At 38.3% G+C, this 18,493-nt stretch overlaps 1 protein-coding gene across 11 annotated transcripts in view; it reads left to right on the forward strand.

Annotated features, from left to right (window-relative positions):
* Positions 1-18,493, forward strand: part of LOC141144787 (poly(rC)-binding protein 3-like) — a 1,428,155-nt gene that overhangs the window by 586,753 nt on the left and 822,909 nt on the right. For 2 of the 11 annotated variants that reach the window (XM_073630801.1, XM_073630799.1), the window contains one exon: positions 10,755-10,805. The exons of the other annotated variants lie outside the window; for them this stretch is intronic. The gene's annotated coding sequence lies outside the window, so the exon portion shown is untranslated. The remainder of the gene's footprint in view (positions 1-10,754; positions 10,806-18,493) is intronic. 11 annotated transcript variants of the gene reach the window in all.

The following is an 18,493-nucleotide window of genomic DNA, read 5'->3' on the forward strand; positions in this document are numbered from 1 at the left end:
GTTTTAGCGGTGCTTTACTGCTGTTTAAGCAGTGATTTTCAGGCGCTAGTGGGGCACTTTTAACCCTCGCTAGCGGCCAAAGAAGGAGTTAAAACTGCCTGTGTTGCGGCTCTTTCCAAAGCACTACCCATTCATTGCAATGGGCAGGGGCATTTTGGGAGCGGTGTATACAGCACTCCCAAACCACCCCTGAGATGCTGCTTGCAGGACTTTTCCTAACATCTCACAAGTGCACCGCCTCAGTGTAAAAGCACTCGGGCTTTTACATTCGGGCGGCATGGGAGGCAGTTTTTAAAGACTAAAAACTAAAAGCGCTAAAACGCGTGAAAACTGCCCCAGTGTGAAAGGGGTCTTAGTGTCACTATAACTTGATAAATGAGGTGAAGCTATGCTCTCTTTAATCATCCAGTAATGTGTGAGCAACAATCCTGCCTTTATTTTTCCTTTCACATCATTGGATATCTTTTGCAATGTGAATTATCACTTATTTTTCCCCTATTCTCTAAGTTAACTGAAAATTCACTTTGCAAGATAAAAACTTTAATTAGTATGTTAACATTTAAGTGGGAACCTAAGAAACAAATCCAGTGAACCTTAGATGAAAGAATTCACTGTGTGCACTCTTTTGTTTCCTCCATTTGTCAGCCGTTGTTCGATAGTTTGTAAGTCAGAGTTACAGCCTTGCAGTCAAGAAGCGGCGTTGCAATAATGCAAAATTCTATGTTAACCTGTAGCACGTGTCACTGATTCTGTATCAGGCTATCAGAAAATAATTTCTTAAAAGGATTCAATTCTGTGATGGCATATAAAACTAAAAAGGGTCTGCTGGCAGTGTCAACCAACGTGGAAATAATTAGTATATGTGTTTTGGCAGTGTGGAGACCTGCAGTGATCCTGCTTCCTCCAGAGAGCTCTGCCCTGTCATTCAATAAACTGATCTGTGGGTGACTTTAATTTTATTTGACAGTGTCTTTCTAGCAAATAGAGCTGAAGTGGAGAATGGTGCCAGTAATGAAAAGTTTTCTGAATACCATTCAGAAAAAAAAAAAGGATATCAGAAAACTTTCTTTCAGATCCTTATAAATGCATTTATGCTATATTGACAGCATGCTTCATTTCTATGCAGAGTTCTGTTGCAGTCAAATCTTTTGTCCCCATTTCTTGTAAAAAAAAAAAATCTTTTGTCCCCACAGAATTTTAGCATATGGACTTGATTGTTCAATGATTGTTTTTATTTGCTTGTATATTTTTTAGTGTTATTATACAGCATTTGGCCTTTAAGCTTCCATATACTCCATTACAGTAACAAGGAAATATCATTGTCTTGATATTTTGTGGCTATACATAATATAAAGTGATACTAAAGTCTTTTTTTTTTTTTGTTAAATAACAAACATATTATACTTAAGTGCTCTGTTGCAGTGATTTTGCACAGAGCAACCTGGATTCTCTTCTTCTCCCCCGCCAGTGCCTCTGGCACCTCCCTCCTGTTGAGTGCCCCCACAGCAAGCAACTTCCTATGGGGGCACCTGAGCCGAGTAACTGCTCTGTGTGTCGATTCAGACACGGAGCCACGGTTCGGCCTTGCCCCTCTCTCACCTCGTTGGCTAACTGACTTTGATTGACAGCAGCGGGAGCCAATGGCTCTGCTGCTGTGTCTCAGCCAATCAGGAGGGGGCGTCCCAGGTTGCCGAGGCACTCATGCACAATGCTGGATCGAGATGGGGCTCAGGTAAGTATTAGGGGGGCTGAGGGATGCTGCTGCACACAGAAGGTTTTTTAACTTAATGCATAGAATTAATTAAGATAAAAAACCCTGTGCCTTTACAAATACTTTAAAGGAGAAGTATAGCCAAAGCTTGTTTGGCTGTACTTCTCCTATGGATCACAGGCGTGCAAGTCATTTTGCACTCCTGTAACCCGTTTTCAGCAGAGAGTGGACTGAAGTCTGCTCTTTGCTATCACAGAAGGGGGCAGAGCAGCGAGCTGTGACTGACAGGCGCCGGGGGACAGATACAGCATCAGAATCCTAGGTAAGTATAAAACTGCAAAAAAGCCAAAACCCATACTTCTCTTTTAAATCTTAAGGTTAGGGGATGGATCACTGTTTCTAATTATTGGCATGAGAAATGTTGGAAGCCACAATTTGTCAAAAAGCTGATAAAACTTCTCAGTGTCTTCTGTCACAAAGTTGTATAAAAATACAGGACTATATAGGGCCACTCTCTAATATTACACTAGCAAGTTCAATTGTCATAGCTACACAAGGCTTAAGCTGGCCATAGATGGTTCAAATCTCGACCAGTTCAGGAGGGACCAGCTTAAATTCGATCCATGTATTGGCAGGCTGATTGTACCCAAGTCGATCCATCGATCAACTTGTCTATGCCCAGCCTTACTCCAGGGCAGAAGTTGACAGTCAGCAATATAATATGTGGGTAGCTGGGTGCCACCCCTGGCAGCCTGGCCATCCTGGACTATGACCTATGTGGGCAATGCAGCTCCCTGATTCAGAGTCCTTCTGGCATAAAATCTTAAAAGCAATCCAGCCATAATCAATAGACTTTATTCATGAGGACTTCACAGAAAGCATCTTATTATATAATTTACTGTACATATTGTAACTTATTTAATTTGCCTTGGTTATTTTGATCATTTCTGAAAAGCAAATGCTTTTGGAGAAAAAGAATACTTTTTTGTGAAGGTGATCTTTATTACCAAGTTGACTACAAGTTGAAAGCACGACTGCCATTGAAATCGCTTTCCATCATCCCTACATACACATTCGTCCTTGGATGGTAAGGGTGATATCTCGGTCATTGCTGAAACTGCAATGATGACCAATATATCATTTTTTAGTGGCAGCGATTTGCAACAAGTTAAAAGTGATTAAAGTATAGAGTTGCTTGATCACTTTTACAGGAAGTGTAAGGGGTGGAAGTTCCCGCCCTTCTTCTTTGATGTCAAACTTGGAAGTAATGAGAAGTTTGTCACTTCCGGTTTCTTCGGTTTTCTGTTTACAAGCAGGGAAGCATTTGAAAGGTTTGAATGCTGAACCTCAGTGGGGACCCTTCGATATGTTTAATATTTAAATTTGTGCACATCCATATAGGTCTGAAATTTATTCAGACTTCGGGGGGGGGGGGGGGGTTTTGCTAAACTTAAGGCCCTTATCCAAAATTTTATTTCAGCGTCTGTTAATACTTTTTGACTGAGATTGAATATCCCATCCCCTTTTGTGTCCTTTTGCTTTTTGCCTGTATTTTCCTCCCCCCTCTAGTTCCTCTCTTTGTTCTACTGACCTGTTTACCCCTTGATTGGGCAGGGAAAACACCAATGAAAGGATTCTTCTCGGTTATTCCCCTGTGTCTGTGTAATTCCTGCTGTTATCGACTGGACGTCTATCTCCATAGGCATTCCTATCACCATAATGATCTTCCCAATCCTTATTTTGGTCATGTCCATCTTGCCAATTATCATAATGGCTGAAATCCGTCTGGGGCCACTCTCTCTTGTAAAGGGTAAACCCTATTTTGTGTTGTAACATTGTAACTATAATTATAACCCCTATCGTGGCTGGGAGGTTGGTGTTGGGGTTGTTGTTGCCTTTGGTTCCTTTTGTGAGGATCATGATTATCTCCTCCTTTTCTCCCCTGTCCCCTAAAGGGAGCTCTGTAGGGGGAGGCCCTCCTTGGGCTCCTAAATTGTTGTTGTTGTTGTGACCAATGATTTCTAGGGCCCCTATAAGGGGATCTATATGATGTCCATCTTTCTAAATAGAGTGAACTTGAGGTGTGTTAGGTTGTATCACTTGAAAATTCAACCTATTGGTTCCTTCTTCATTAGAGGGACCCTCCCTTTGTGGTCCACCATTGGATTGAGGGTTTTCGTTATTCTGTTCATCCTGCATTAATTTACTCTGCCAATCCAATTCTAATTCATCCTTTGCGGGACTGATGTCCAACCTCAGTCTACGGGGGATCTGCGATGTACTGTTCCAAAAAGGCATATCCCACTGGGTGTGTATATTTTCGAGACTAAGATTTTTCAGTCTCATAAAAAGACCTCCCAGGTCACGCTTAGCTTCCTTAGTGATATTAAAAACTCCTTTAGTGTTGACTACATGGGCTGTCCTATAGTCAAAAATATCCATGACTGCACTTCCCAAATTGAAATGAAACACACCACAGTGATGTGTGCAATATTAAATATATTATAAATTGTAAACACCTCAATTTAGCAAAAAACAAAATTATGTGAATCCAGCTGCAGTTAATTAAATAGCTTTAGATTATCATACTATACCAACTCAAAACTGCACTTGGAGAATAACAACAAATCACAGTGATAATAAATAATACAAACAAAAATGAAAATAGGAAGCAGCGGCTCTGCTAAAATATTTTTTGGACAGACGAGAACTAATGGATAAAAGAAGGAGCCGTGCTATAAACAGTAGTGAACAAAAATGCATATATCAATAGGGAACAAAAATGCATATATAAAAACATCAAATCAAATGTGATATGGTGGGGTGTTACGATGACAACATGAATGCTAATATGTCAATTATGTAACACCCATGTGTAGCAATGGCTAACCATTGAGGACACTGATCTTTTATTGTGAATTCCGAGTGATATGTTGGTCATACCTTGTAGGTAGCAATATTTCCATCTTTCTACTTTAATACCTAGTGTCCCCATACATTATATTTAGCTGATTTTATCAAATTTTTCCATTATATGAATTTTTGAGCAATCATTTTGATGTTTATCCTCTAGATGGCAGTATTTTAATGTAGAAATCTAGTGTCCCCTCATTAGTGTCCCCTCTTTCATACTGTTTTCTGGTTGCCAGTCTGAGTTTTTTTTTTTTAATTATTTTCCATTATTTATTCTGAGTGGCTATTTTGGCTATGCCCTCTAGATGGCAGTACAATGTTTGTAAGACCTGGTGTCCCCACACAATTACTTTATCTAATTTCCTGCTTTACTAAGTCGATCAGTGGAGAGACACAGTTAATTTTGAATCTATATATATGTCACATGATATAAGTGAGTACCTAGTGTGTTATTAAGTTAACCTCCTTCACTAACATTTAAGTTTACTGTATTTTTATTTTTTATTTTTATGATCCTTGTAACCACTGTAATCGGGTGTTTACTTGAATGTTATGTAAGGATTGGTTAAACTCCCTGCTGATAATGAGCAATGGAAAGGAGCGATGTGCTGACGTCATCGTGTGTTCCAGGAAGTGCAGGACACTTCTGTGTTTTTAGCCAGCCGGCAATTTTAATAGGCGATTCATGTTACTTCTGAAATGTAAGTGCAATCTATCTTTACAATAAAACAACTAGTAAGGTTTTACACTATGTGCCGCTTTTTCCTTTATGTCGATTGCAGTCTCACTTGGGTACCATCGCGATAAGAAGTGCAGCCCATATCCTCACCTTTGAGTGGTGCTTGTGGGAGAGTCTTGTAAATACCCCGGCCAGGGTGTTTGGCCACATGCTCATTTGACCTCTCTTTAATTAGAGCGTCCACTATATTTGGTAAACCCGCATCTTTACTGAGGTGGTGGTGTCATGATTTGTAGACCCTATTAGTGAATGGATGCTCATTCTTAGGCCCCTTTCACACATGATGTCCATTTTTGACGGCTCCGTTTGCTTAGCAGAGATCGATCCGTTGATCCCCGCTGAGCCAGCGGATGACAGGTCTGTCTCTGCTCACTGTGCAGAGATGGACCTGTCAGATCTCCGCTCCCTGCTATGGGAGATCAGATGAAAACGGATCTGCCTGTCTGTTTTCATCCAATCCGATCCACCAGATGGATGGAAAATATGGTTCCCATCCATCTGAATATAGCGGATCGGATATCAGCGGACATGTCACCGCTGACATCCGTCACTCCATAAAACTGTTTGGAGCATCCATTCAGGTCCACCTAAAAAACTGACACTGTGTGAAAGGGGTCTATTTTGAACACTCACAAAGAGGATTGATTCAAACTCTTTCTATCTGAGAACTATATCACTATATCAGCATATTAGTGTATCTGCACCTGGATTCTGCTGCACATGAGTGTCACACAATTGACTACATAGCATTCATGTTGTCACCGTAACACCCCACGATATCACATTTGTTTTGATGTTTTGGATATATGCATTTTTGTTCACTACTATTTATAGTGTGGCTCTTTGATCTATCTATCTTTTAGTTAGGTGTAATAAATGCATGAACCTCTCCCCAAGGTGGATGTACACTCCATAATCTCTTGATTTAAATAGCAGCGCTTTGTTCAGAGTTAACAGAAAACTGATATCCATATTGTAGGTTTCAGAGACATTGTTAGATTTTGCATCCCTTCCTGCACCCAAACAGGCACGTTTGCCAGTGTATTTAAATACCCACATTTTTCATGCATTATTATCAGGGGGCCAATAGAGACATTTTCATGTCTTGGGCTATCAGTCACATTTGTGTCAGGCTTAAACTTCTGCATAATAATTACACATTCTGAGAGGTCATGACTTTCATTGTAGAGAACCCTTACATTATTTATTTCTCTTTGGACATGTTAGCATTTCTGAAGCTTCATGGCAGAGTTCTTAGTTTAAAATATGCATATTTATTACATTTTATTACATGTCAGTCTTAACAATGTCACTTAGTAGAAAGGGCAAGCATTTTACTTTTGCAGATACATTCAATTAAACATATTAATTGATTCATTTTGTCAGATGCATGCATTTGTAATTCTTATGATCTCATGCCCAAGTGTGACATATTAGATAATACTTAAATATATTATGAAAGGAATAGAGAGGGAATATTCTGATAGAGACACCAGCTCTGGTGACAATTGTCTAATAGAACTCTACTCAGTTTGGAAAAAAAAATCTTCTCACTTCCTTATCTGTCTTGGGAAATATCCATACAAAAAACAGATTTAAAATTGCATGCCCAGATATTTCAAGTGTTCTAGAAAGAGTGAGTAAGGGTAATGTGGCACCCTCTACCTTAGGTAGGTAGGTTGCTAGAGTAGTTGTGTTTTTGTTACAGCCAGTGCAGGTAACATTAGGCAGGCCTAGCTGTGAGCTAGGCCTGCTTGTTTTTGATCTAGGGGCTGGGAGTGGTTTTGAGTATAGCAGTAGGTGACTGACATGTACTTCATATCTCTGGCGCCTCCTCTGTTTCTAAAGGATTCAGGAAAAAGGCAGGGCAGAGGATGGGAATGGCATAGAGTGTATTTGGGAGCCCTTACCAATCCCCAACTAGGATTGGCAGGGGGCAGGCCTCCTATATATACTCACGGTCAGCCTGCTGTGGGAGGAGTTGTCCAGTGGAAGAATTAGTGATGGAGTGTTAGGCTGCTGTGGCTCTGGAGGGAACCCCCTATGTTGGGGGGGTGAACTCAGGTCTGGAGCTTAGGACCTGGGAAGGAATCTCTCCATACAGGGTCATTGAGAGGTGTCTGGAACAGGAGCAGGAAGAGGACAGTGGGGAACATTGCTGGTCAAGTCACTAGGAGGTATCCTTTTTGGGGTCTGTGAGTGACAGGCACAGTGGAGAAGTCTGGGAGAGACATGCCAGGAGTAGATATGAAGCCAGAGGGAGAGGCTGTGATGTCACTGGTGTTTGAGTCAAGTTGCTGCAGCCAGGAGGGTTGGTGGGATTTGCATAGGACTGTCTGGGACCAGAAGTCCACTAAGCTTTGCAGCTAGCACAAGAAGTATTCTTTTCATTGCTATTGGTTGCTAAATCAATGGGGACTGCAGACCCCTGCCAGCAAATGGCTGTTATCGAACTGTTAATCAGGGTAGAGCCTAAACACGTGCTAGCAGTATCAGGAAACTATGATTGCGCAGTATAGAAAGTGGAGTTTACACAAGTGATGTGCTGGAGGAGTATGGAGAGCTTTAGAAACAATCGTTTGTTCAATTTAACAAGATCAATTATCTGGGCATCCCATGTCCCTTTTCCCCAATCCAAGTTAAATCCTCTAAATAAAAACAACAAAAACAAGCTAACGGACTTCATTGACTGGCAATGTATGTATGAAGTGAATGCTTACTTTCTATCCCATAGAGGTTTTATTCAAAAAGAAATGAGGGTACATTTCCAGCAGTGACACAGAATTCAAAAAGAACTTTCAAAAGTTAGAACCCCTGTTGTCTGTGCCCCTGTAGTAGATTTGACTTCCATTCTATGAATATCATTGGAACAGAAAGTAAGAAGAAATCTCTCTAATGAAGCCACTAGCCACTGATAGCAGTTTAAACCTGATAGGAGTTTTGACTCTTCCCTAATCCCAAACGGAAAAAAGTTTTTGGCTGGACCTCATACACTCTAATCATAACCTGCTTCATTTAAAACTAACAAAAAAAAGACTTTAGATAAACACTCAAGTGAGAAACTTAGTGAATTAAAAGTGTTGATTATTGTCAACATATGTGAACAGGCAGACATTAGATCTTCATTAAAACAGTGCCTACATATAAAGACACAAGAAAAATATACTGTTTTCAAAAATGTATTCTATAAAAACATCAATAGATGTAATGGTGTATCAAGAAGTAAGCACTTCTTGTTTGCATTGTGCATAACTGTATAACATATACCACTTTTGTTCTCCATGCAAAATCCTTTCCGTTGCTAGATATTTGTGTGTTTCTTTGCATGAACCATCTGTTTGAAATGTCCCCAGAACACTTTAATGGTATTCAAATCAGGGGTTTAACTAGACCAGTCTATAACCCACCCTTTGATATAATGCTAAATTCACAGTCGACTTTATGACAGCATGCTGCTCAGGCCCTATAAAAGTAAAGCAAACCCAAAGTATAGATATTAAAAGTCTTTAACCAACGCTCAAGTTAGCTGCTAGACTACACAATAAAGACCCCTGGCAAATTTCAGTATGTGAATTCAGAAAGTCCAGCGCTTAAATATATGCAGCTGTTTCTTAAATCAACAGGTTATCCATATCCAGTTGGGGTCTAATAAAGCTTTTTTTGCACTCCAAGTCTAAATGTCTTCCTTAAACTTCTTCCCACTCTTTTCAGTGTATCCCCTAAAAAAGAATAACTCATATAGTGCAATATCTTCCAGACTAAAATACACTTTCCATTCACGTGTGTGTGTAAACACCAGTGATCGTGACTTTATGATTCCCCTTTCGTTTAATCCTTTATCAAACAAAAAAAAAATCATCAGGCCCATCAATTCAAATAGCCTCTTCCTAACAAGGACCACCCCTCATATTCAAGTCCTCTTCACACTCAGTGTCACATGTAAAAAGGAACATTCAATAGTGAAGCACATTCAAAACTGTTACCCTGAAAAATCTATATTTAAGATTTTTCATATCTCATAGATATGATGTGGGTTAAATAAGAGTTCTTTTCAACCAAGAGTGAAAGCTTCAAATATAATAACATTTATTAGGACGCAGTTGAAAGTCTAGCTAATACACAATCGTCTATCTATTGTCTTACACCAAGGAAGAAAATATTAGGTTGAAATAAAGTATTTACATGAAGGAATACAGGGTATATTCCTCAATACAGTAATCTACACACATATTTAGTTACAAGTAAAAGGGCATTCCTTTCCCATAATTACCCATCCTTACCAAAGCTCCTTTCAGCTTGCTGGTCTATCAGAAAGAGACCAATACCTCCCCCTTGGCTCTGAGTATATCAAACCAGGCTGATGTCTCATTGGTTGGCCTAGCTTGGATCATGATTGGAGGGCTTACTCCATAAGTCGGCCCCCTTTCATGCAAATCCTTGTGGCTATGCTGGCCGGGAGTTAATTGAATTTCCCCAGGAAGTTAGGTGTTGATTATGGGTTGGGCCCCCTCCAATGCATATCCCAACATTGGATCCTTTGAAAGGAGTAGGTGTAAAACAATTGAATTGGCTCTGCATTGTTTGTATATACAAGCCTTGGCCCACATTCTCTGCTCTTAGCAAAAGCTTAAATGAAACTCTTTTTGCCCGGCTTTCATAGATGCCAGCTAAATGAAATATATTCATCAATACAATATTTTACAGTTATTAATGGAGATTTCACATAAACTTATAAGACAACAAAACTAAACTGTTATCCAAATCTTTAATATATTATTTTTTTAGCTTTAGCTTTTGGGCTAAATGTACTGGGCTGACTGGCCTTGGATACATTAGCAGTCATTGACAATCTATGCTAGATTATTTTTCCCTAAAGTGAAATGGTTGTTTAAAAAAAAAAAAAAAAATCAACTACATTCTTTTGATCTTGGCATTAAGACAAAACACATGTCAATAGCAAAGAGAACACCAGACCCTGGATATCTCAGACTTAAGTAAAACAGGTCCCATCTGCATACTTCATATGGAGGTCCTAATCATTGATACTAAATTATAAACACTTGATTCTAATTGCATGGATTTGAGGTAGAGGTAAATGTAGGGTGTACTTACTTATTCCATGCAACACAACTGCATTTACTTTGATTTGGAATACAAGAATGATTACACCTGGCAAATTTATCTATCATTTGTTTAAGTATATCACCTTTATCTGTAGGCAGTGTTTGAACGAAAATATAACATTTGCCTGTTCAAATATTTTGGAAAAGTCAACAATTTTCATTGAGCTGTATGTACTTTTCCACTGGATTGTACATATTTTCAGCCACTAAAAATGTATACCTTCTTATTTCACTTAAGTTCTATATCATTCATATTATTTTTCACCAGAACGAACCAGTAGCTGAGGTATCTGTTCCAGTTCTTGTGATCAGAAAAAAGGTACTGATTTATATTGCTTTACATAGTACTGTTGGCGACATATTACTGTTTCCCATGTATTGATTTATCAATGTAAACATTATGTGCATATATACAAAATGTACTCGCTACTCTTTTCTGTAGTTATTCTTTAAAACAAAATCAATTTTCTTTGTCTTTGCCTGGTTTCCCTAAACCCTCACTACATATTATTTGACAAAGTATAAAAGCAAACTAAAGAATACTCTATGTAACAGAATAAAAAAAAGTCAGATGCAGCATCTCTGTGTCTTCTTTCATTCCATAAACTTAAAAATGTTATGTACATGGGTTCAATTTAAATCTGAAATTCTGTACATATTTTTACCAAACCAAAATATATTTCTTCACAAGACCATACAAATTACACATACTTTCTGATTTAGTTCAGAAAGGGAAATGCAGTTGCTATAATCAACAAGCTATTGCTCATCCCATCAACGCAACCAAAAATCTGAAGCAATTAATTAGGTATAAGTTAATTAAACTGTAAGAAATTACAACCTTATGATTATAGTGTTTCTGTGTCCAACAAATTTGCTATTTTATAGTCTGACTTTCAAATAACCTATTACAGATTGCGCACTTTCAATAATTGTCTCCAAACTAGGCATTGTCTTTAATTTCATTAAACTGGACCCCAGGGTGATAGAGCAATTAAAATACCTACCCATTCAATTTACTGAACATTACACAAGACTTTCAAAGGAGTTAGAAATTTCACAAGCAAGCTTGTTCATAAGTCTCTAAATATAAAAAAATATATACAGTATTTAATTAAAGACTTTGTTAGTTTTGAAAATGAATAAAGGAAAAAACATCACCAATATACAGTAAATATGTATTGCGAATGGTATTATAAATACAGTATATGTAGCTTATACTAAAATGTAGCAGGTGAGACACTCTAAAAGATGGATAGATAGTTAAGCATTTCAAACTATGGCACTTCCGGGAAACTTTTGTCAAATTAGGAAGGTAGGTACATCCATGTTTTAGCACAGGTTGAAGTTCACCCTATAGAAGCAAAAAGATGATTTGATGGGCACTCTAGTCTATGGACAAACAGAATGCTGGACATATAAGTCCCCTTTAGAAAGCTACAAAGCATTAAAGCTGTTGTAAACCTCAGACCTGAAATCTGAACAAAGCACGTCCTTCTTTACTGTGTACATTCCTTTGCTCAAAAATGCTGAGTGTCATTTCTCTCTGCTGCCTGGTTCTTCTGTTATCAGCATGACTCACTTCTAATGCCCTGTACACATGATAGGATTTTCCGATGGAAAATGTGTGATAGGACCTACTGTAGTTGTCAGAAATTCCGACCGTGTGTAGGCTCCATCACACATTTTCCATCAGAATTTCCAAAACACAAAGTTTGAGAGCTTGCTATAAAATTTTCCGACAACAAAATCCATTGTCGGAAATTCCGATCGTGTGTACACAAATCTGACACACAAAGTGCCACGCATGCTCAGAATAAATTAAGAGACGAAAGCTATTGGCTACTGCCCCGTTTATAGTCCCGACGTGCGTGTTTTACGTCACCGCGTTTAGAACGATCGGATTTTCCGACAACTTTGTGTGACCATGTGTATGCAAGACAAGTTTGAGCCGACATCCGTCAGAAAAAATCCATGGATTTTGTTGTCGGGATGTCCGATCAATGTCCGACCGTGTGTACGGGGCATAACTGTTTTTTCCCAACACCAAGAGAAAACAGGATACAGGAGAGGAAAGTTCCAGCACACAGCCTGTGATTGGCAGCTCCAGCCTGTGCTTGTTCTTGTAGTGTGAGGAGGGCAGTGTGCCCTCCTCACACCTCCAACCAGGACTCAGAGTTCTTCTCCCTTAGCTGTGAAGTGAGCGCATTCAAATCTCTGCCCCCTGCTTTGTGCTGCTAAGAGATGCTACCAGATTCTGTGTTACTCTCTGTGATGTAGAAAGTTGTATGGGACCGATGGCTGTAGATTATTAGGTACAACATATGTCGGAAGATTTGTTTAATCTCTGTGTATCATCTGAGGCCATGTGTTGCAACCATAGACACAATAAGGACCGACATGTGCGCATGAAATTCCTATTCTGTTGCACACAGTAATCACAGTGAGGCTGCATTCACACTTTGGCGTTTTGAATCATGGGCAGATTTGCCGCAATTCTGCTCGTGATTTCAAAAGGCCCAGGTGTGAATGACAAATTGCACAACACACATTTCAGATGACATTCATTTGAAGCATGTTGCCCAAAAGAAGCTCCTGAACCTTTTTGGGATGACAAGCTTCACACAATGTAGTTTTCCACTATTGCAGCGAGATTTATCGCACGACAATCTTGGCAGAACCGAACCACGTTTTTAGGTGCCATTTAAATAAAAGGCATCTGAAATGTGCATTGTGTGATTTGTCATGCACACCTGGGCGTTTTGAAATTGCAGGCAGAATCATGGAAAATCTGCCTACGATTCAAAACGCCCAGTTGTGATTGCAGTCTTACACATAAAAATAATATCAGGGACATGATTTGTGCTTAACATTAAATAGATGGTGTAGCAAAAGTTTTTAGTATAAGCCACCTTACAGTTTTTTCAACCCACTCACACCCTTTTTTGTTACTGATATGTTCTGGTGAAGTATTATTGTGAAGAGAGTTGTTTGGATTGTTAGAGCACCCTGATCATTAAGTTTAAATAATGTATATTTTTTATATGTATATTCTTTGATTATCGTGTTCAGGGCTAAAAAATAAATGCTTCAAAAATACATGTGTTTAGGCAAGTGAAAATGAAATAGCTGATGACTAATTATAACTAATTTATATTCACTTTTTGCCAGCCAGTAGGTGAAACTCTCTGCTCCTTTAATATTTTTACCTTGGTAATCTTAATTGCTTTCCAAAAAAAAATGTTTTACAGAGATCAATAGCTTAAGCTCATAAAATATTCATAGCAGAAATAATCAGAGGAGTGAGCCATCCTCCCTCCCTTCACCCCTATTTCTATAGTATACTGCTACATACAGATTTTTAGTGAGAGAGAGAGAACAGGGAGAGAGAGAGTCTGAAATCAAACAGCTGTTTCTGCCCAAAGTTTTAAGTGACACAACAACCATGAATGCATTCTACAGTATTTTAAAACTTAAAAACTTAAAAGAATAAGTCCCAGCCCAAAACCATTATACTTTCCCTTTAAGCTGCTTGCTTTTAATGAGTCTCCCCTGCTTTCTATCTTTAAATGGCTCAAGTATATTGTGTCAATCATTACTATATCATGACTAGACCATGGGGACAGTGGTTTGAAATGTCTGAAAATGCCCTTTTTATTCATCAAGAAGTCCATTCTACAGTATTTAAAATATAGAAACTTAAAGTAGTTGTAAAGCCCATTCATGAAATTTGACCTAAGCACATATATAGGTAGTATTTACTTCTCTCTCTCTCTCTCCAAAGCTCTAAGTACCGTCTCCCTCTGTTGTTTCATTCTTCTCTTATAAGCAGAGTCATTTCTGACAAGTTCTCCAACACATGAGATAACAGCAGCTGAAAATTTGTGTTGGGGAGGGGAGGGAGCTTAGATGGAGATTAGCAGAGATCTGGTCTATTCAGACTACAGCTCTGCATGTTCCTTTGTTTTTCTGCCTATGTGGAGTGGGGTGTGTGCCTTTCCTTCAATCAGCTCTCACCCACTGCTGAATGAGGAAGAAAGATTTCTAATATGATTTGCACTTTCCAAAGAGTATAGAAAGCCGAAGACAGCAGATATACAAGTATAACTTATGTAGGGATATTTGTTTCCTCTCTGTGTATTATCTGAGGTTATTTACTTCAGTGGTTATATGTGAGGGTTTACAACCAGAATAAGAATAAGTCAACCCAAAACCATTATAATTTCCCTTTAAGCTGCTTACTTTTAAAGGGTCTCCTCTGCTTTCTATCATTGATTGGCTCCCATGCATTGTGTCAATCATTACTATATCCTGACTAGACCATGGGGACAGTGGTTTGAAATCTCTGAAAATGCCACGATCATTAAAAAAGTGGGGACTATATATGTCTCGATTTTCTAGGTAATCTAGGTAAGAACTACCCAGTACTGGTAGTCTAAGAAGAAGTGAGTGCTAAACTTTGTTAACAACTCTATATCAATACAGACACTAGAAATATCTTGAGCCCTGGTATCACTTTGTTATAAACATCCTCTTGAAATTATATGCATATAAGAATTACTGCTCTATGTCAATATGGATTCTCAATTTCTCAACATCAGATTACATGCCAAAATTTAAACAGATGGGGTGGGGTATTAATCTCTTGTTTATTGGATCTGTGATGAAAGTGGTGGCATATAATCTTAAGGCAACACAGCATGTAACACTATCCTCTGTTTCTGTCACATGCCTGGGTTTGAACTTGGGTTTTTCCTCCTCTGTGCTGCGGCTCTGTTCGCTCTGTCACTAGGGAACCTGAGCTTCTGCAGCATTTACCCTGTTTAGTGCATCTGCTCCTGGGACTCTCTAGCTCCACCTGCCTTCCAGCTGCAGTCAATCCATAATCATCTCAGTTTAAATTGTGGGAATTCCCATACACTGTGCCCGTTTGTTGGATCTGATACCCTGGGTGTGTGCTATACTACTGAGCTACTGAACTTCTGGACTTTTGAACTTTGCCTGATTCCTAGACTACTCTCTTTGTCTGAAAATTTTGCATTACACTGCCAGTCTGTGTATGACCCTGCCTGCCCCCGACCGTGCTTCTTGATTCTGACTTTGTACCTTGCTGTCAAGACTTGTTGCTGTCCCAGGCCTGCCAGGCTACTCTAATGCCTCAACCTCCAGCCAAAGCTCCACTAAACCTTTCATCAGGTATCTCACAGTTTCCCAAATACCTTTTTTTAAATGATATAATATTTATAGGAACCCATGTTTCTACTTTGTTACAGGGCTTAAATCACCTTCTAAACAACACCCCTTAAAATGTATCTTCTGGCAATTTTATACATGTAGCAAAATGTTTTAAAAACCTGTTATCATTTCTCAAAAGTCATTTCAACACTGTAGCATATACTGTACTATATACAATTTCTTCAAAAAGCAGAGTTGGGGTGGTTTTCTTAGTTTTCATGGTCAGTTTCTTCAGGAAGACAGAGGTAATACAAAACAGCATTTATAATATTACAGAAAAGCATACGCAAGTTACATATACACATTCTATGAATAATATGAACAAATGAGTCAACCTCCATATAATATATTCATGCCAGGTGTATAATGGATGACATTATATAATGTTACGCCCAAAGCTGAAACTTTTCTTTCTGATGAGGGGTGGCAGGGGAAGACATGAGGTGTCTTAATCTATGATGGATGGATATATAGAGTTATTTCATATAGATTGGCACCAATAAAATTCATCATCCCAAAGTACAACTATGGTCTTCCAATTAAAAAATATATGCACTGCAGCACTTAATTATAAATTATTATTATAAATGCATATGCACTTTCAGTTTTCTCTTAGTTTTCCTGATGGTGTAACAACCCTGATAAATAAAAAGAAAGGAATGGCGCAAAGACAGGTACAACCACTGCGTTATAGGGCTAATAACATTTTCATAGACGAACATGTATTTAGGCAGAAGATTACTGCAAGATCTACTGTAATCTATAGTAAGGTGAATCAGCTTAATTAAAAACAAAAGTCCCGATATAAAGCAAAGCTAAATGTCCATAAAATTATAAAACAATGGCACAGATGGCAGCTCCCTTAAGAGTCAAGCAGACTCTGAAAGACAAGGTAAAGAACAAAAAGAGGCGCCTCTAAGTGCAATATGTTTAAAAAGATAGTTTAATAATGATAATGCAGATAGCCATTTGGCTGATTTTAACATCATTAAATCTTTTTAAACATATTGCACTTAGAGGCGCCCCTTTTTGTTCTTTAACAACCCTGATACAATGCTCCTAAAATAGGATAAAAGTTGGACCTTTTATGTAAACTGTGCCTGCTTACAGTACAATAGGATGAAAAAATGTTGTGGGGGTGTAACTATCAGCATTGTTACTATTTATTCACAAACCTGTAGCTTGTCAATCACTTGTCCACATGTAGTCCTGCCCACTGCTTTCTGGATTGACAGCACTGCCTCTATTGCTGAAACCTTCCCACCGTGAGCAGCAGTGCCTGGGAGGGGGACAATGTGAGACACAAAGGAGGATTTGACTGAGAAAGGAAAGGTTAAGAGCGTTTTTGTTTACTTTTGAGGTTGAGGTGACGTCACCAGAGATCGCCGCATCAGGACCCGAGGGAAACACTGAGGCTTGTCTGTGGTGTCCTGAGGTGATGAGACCTTCACAGTCTATCACTTAAGGAGAGAGTACCCGATGTCAACCTATATTATTATACCCAATGCAAGTTTTATGTTTTTAACATGTGAGTGGCTTTCTAGCGTTTTTTGATACATTTTTAATATATTTGGTTACTGTACCACTGGAAGATATCGTTGTTTCCTTTCAAGTGTTAATGACCATTATTGACTTCTATGGAGATACATGGTGACAACTTTTGACCTGTACAGCAAGATATTTCACACAAGTGTTTTGTGCCAACCATGCGAGTGGGAGACATTGAATTTTGGTTAGTGCGTTATCTGCTGGGGATAAAGATCACCAGTGCACGTGAAACGGTGTGTGGCTGATATTATTTTCAATGCGAGAAGAGTTGAACAAAATTTTACACTATATGGTGTACTTGTTTTACTTTTATTTTTTCCTTATTTTTATTTTATTATGGACATTTCACTTTGATAAATTTGGGTGTTATAGGTGAAGACCTATAATTGAGGCTTAATTTCAGCACTACTGTTTAGAGTGATAACTGTGACACTTTAACTACTTGGATTGTCTAATATTGTCCGTACAACAATCTATTTTTTAATTGTATGGATATCTGGAAAAAATCACTTGATGCAACACAAAGTAGAAATTCACCTATAGCAATTCATTCATTTTAAATGTTTAAAGAGAAAAATCCTTTCGGAAATGGGCAATGACTTTGCTGTGTAATTGGCCTGAAAATATCTAGAACTTTACAACCTCTATCATTAAAGAATTAGTTTGATGATTGTATACTCAAAAAAAAACCTCCATCTCCATCATTACATAACATTTATCACTAAACTGGCTTACATTTTTCAAAATTCAATATAGAATAATAAGATTTTAGGGAGTGAAATCTGCCCCTTTTTTTCATCATTTTACATACTGTATATTTTTATGTAGGCTTTTAGGAAGACAAATATTATAAAATTACTATTTCACTACATATACAATATACTAATTGTGAATTTTTAAAATGTATATGGTGTGTGGTCACAGGGCATGGTAAAAGATATAGAGCTGAGGGGTTTGGGCTTTACCCAAAGTACAAACATTTTGTCATGGATGACATAAAGCATTTTCCGCTATCTAAAAGCATAACTATGCAGACAATTTGATGTGCAGCATTCCTATGACAACAGAAAATCAAGGACAAGCTTTGTTTCTTTATAAAGGGTCATTATAAATACATACAAAGAAAATAATATATGTGAACAGTATTTGTGAGAACTTTGTTTTGTTAAATCAGTTCTTCACACTAGAGACCAAAATTTTAAATTCAGCTGTTACAAATGCTGT

Source organism: Aquarana catesbeiana, linkage group LG05, assembly GCF_042186555.1.
Source record: "Aquarana catesbeiana isolate 2022-GZ linkage group LG05, ASM4218655v1, whole genome shotgun sequence".
NCBI lineage: Eukaryota > Metazoa > Chordata > Amphibia > Anura > Ranidae > Aquarana > Aquarana catesbeiana.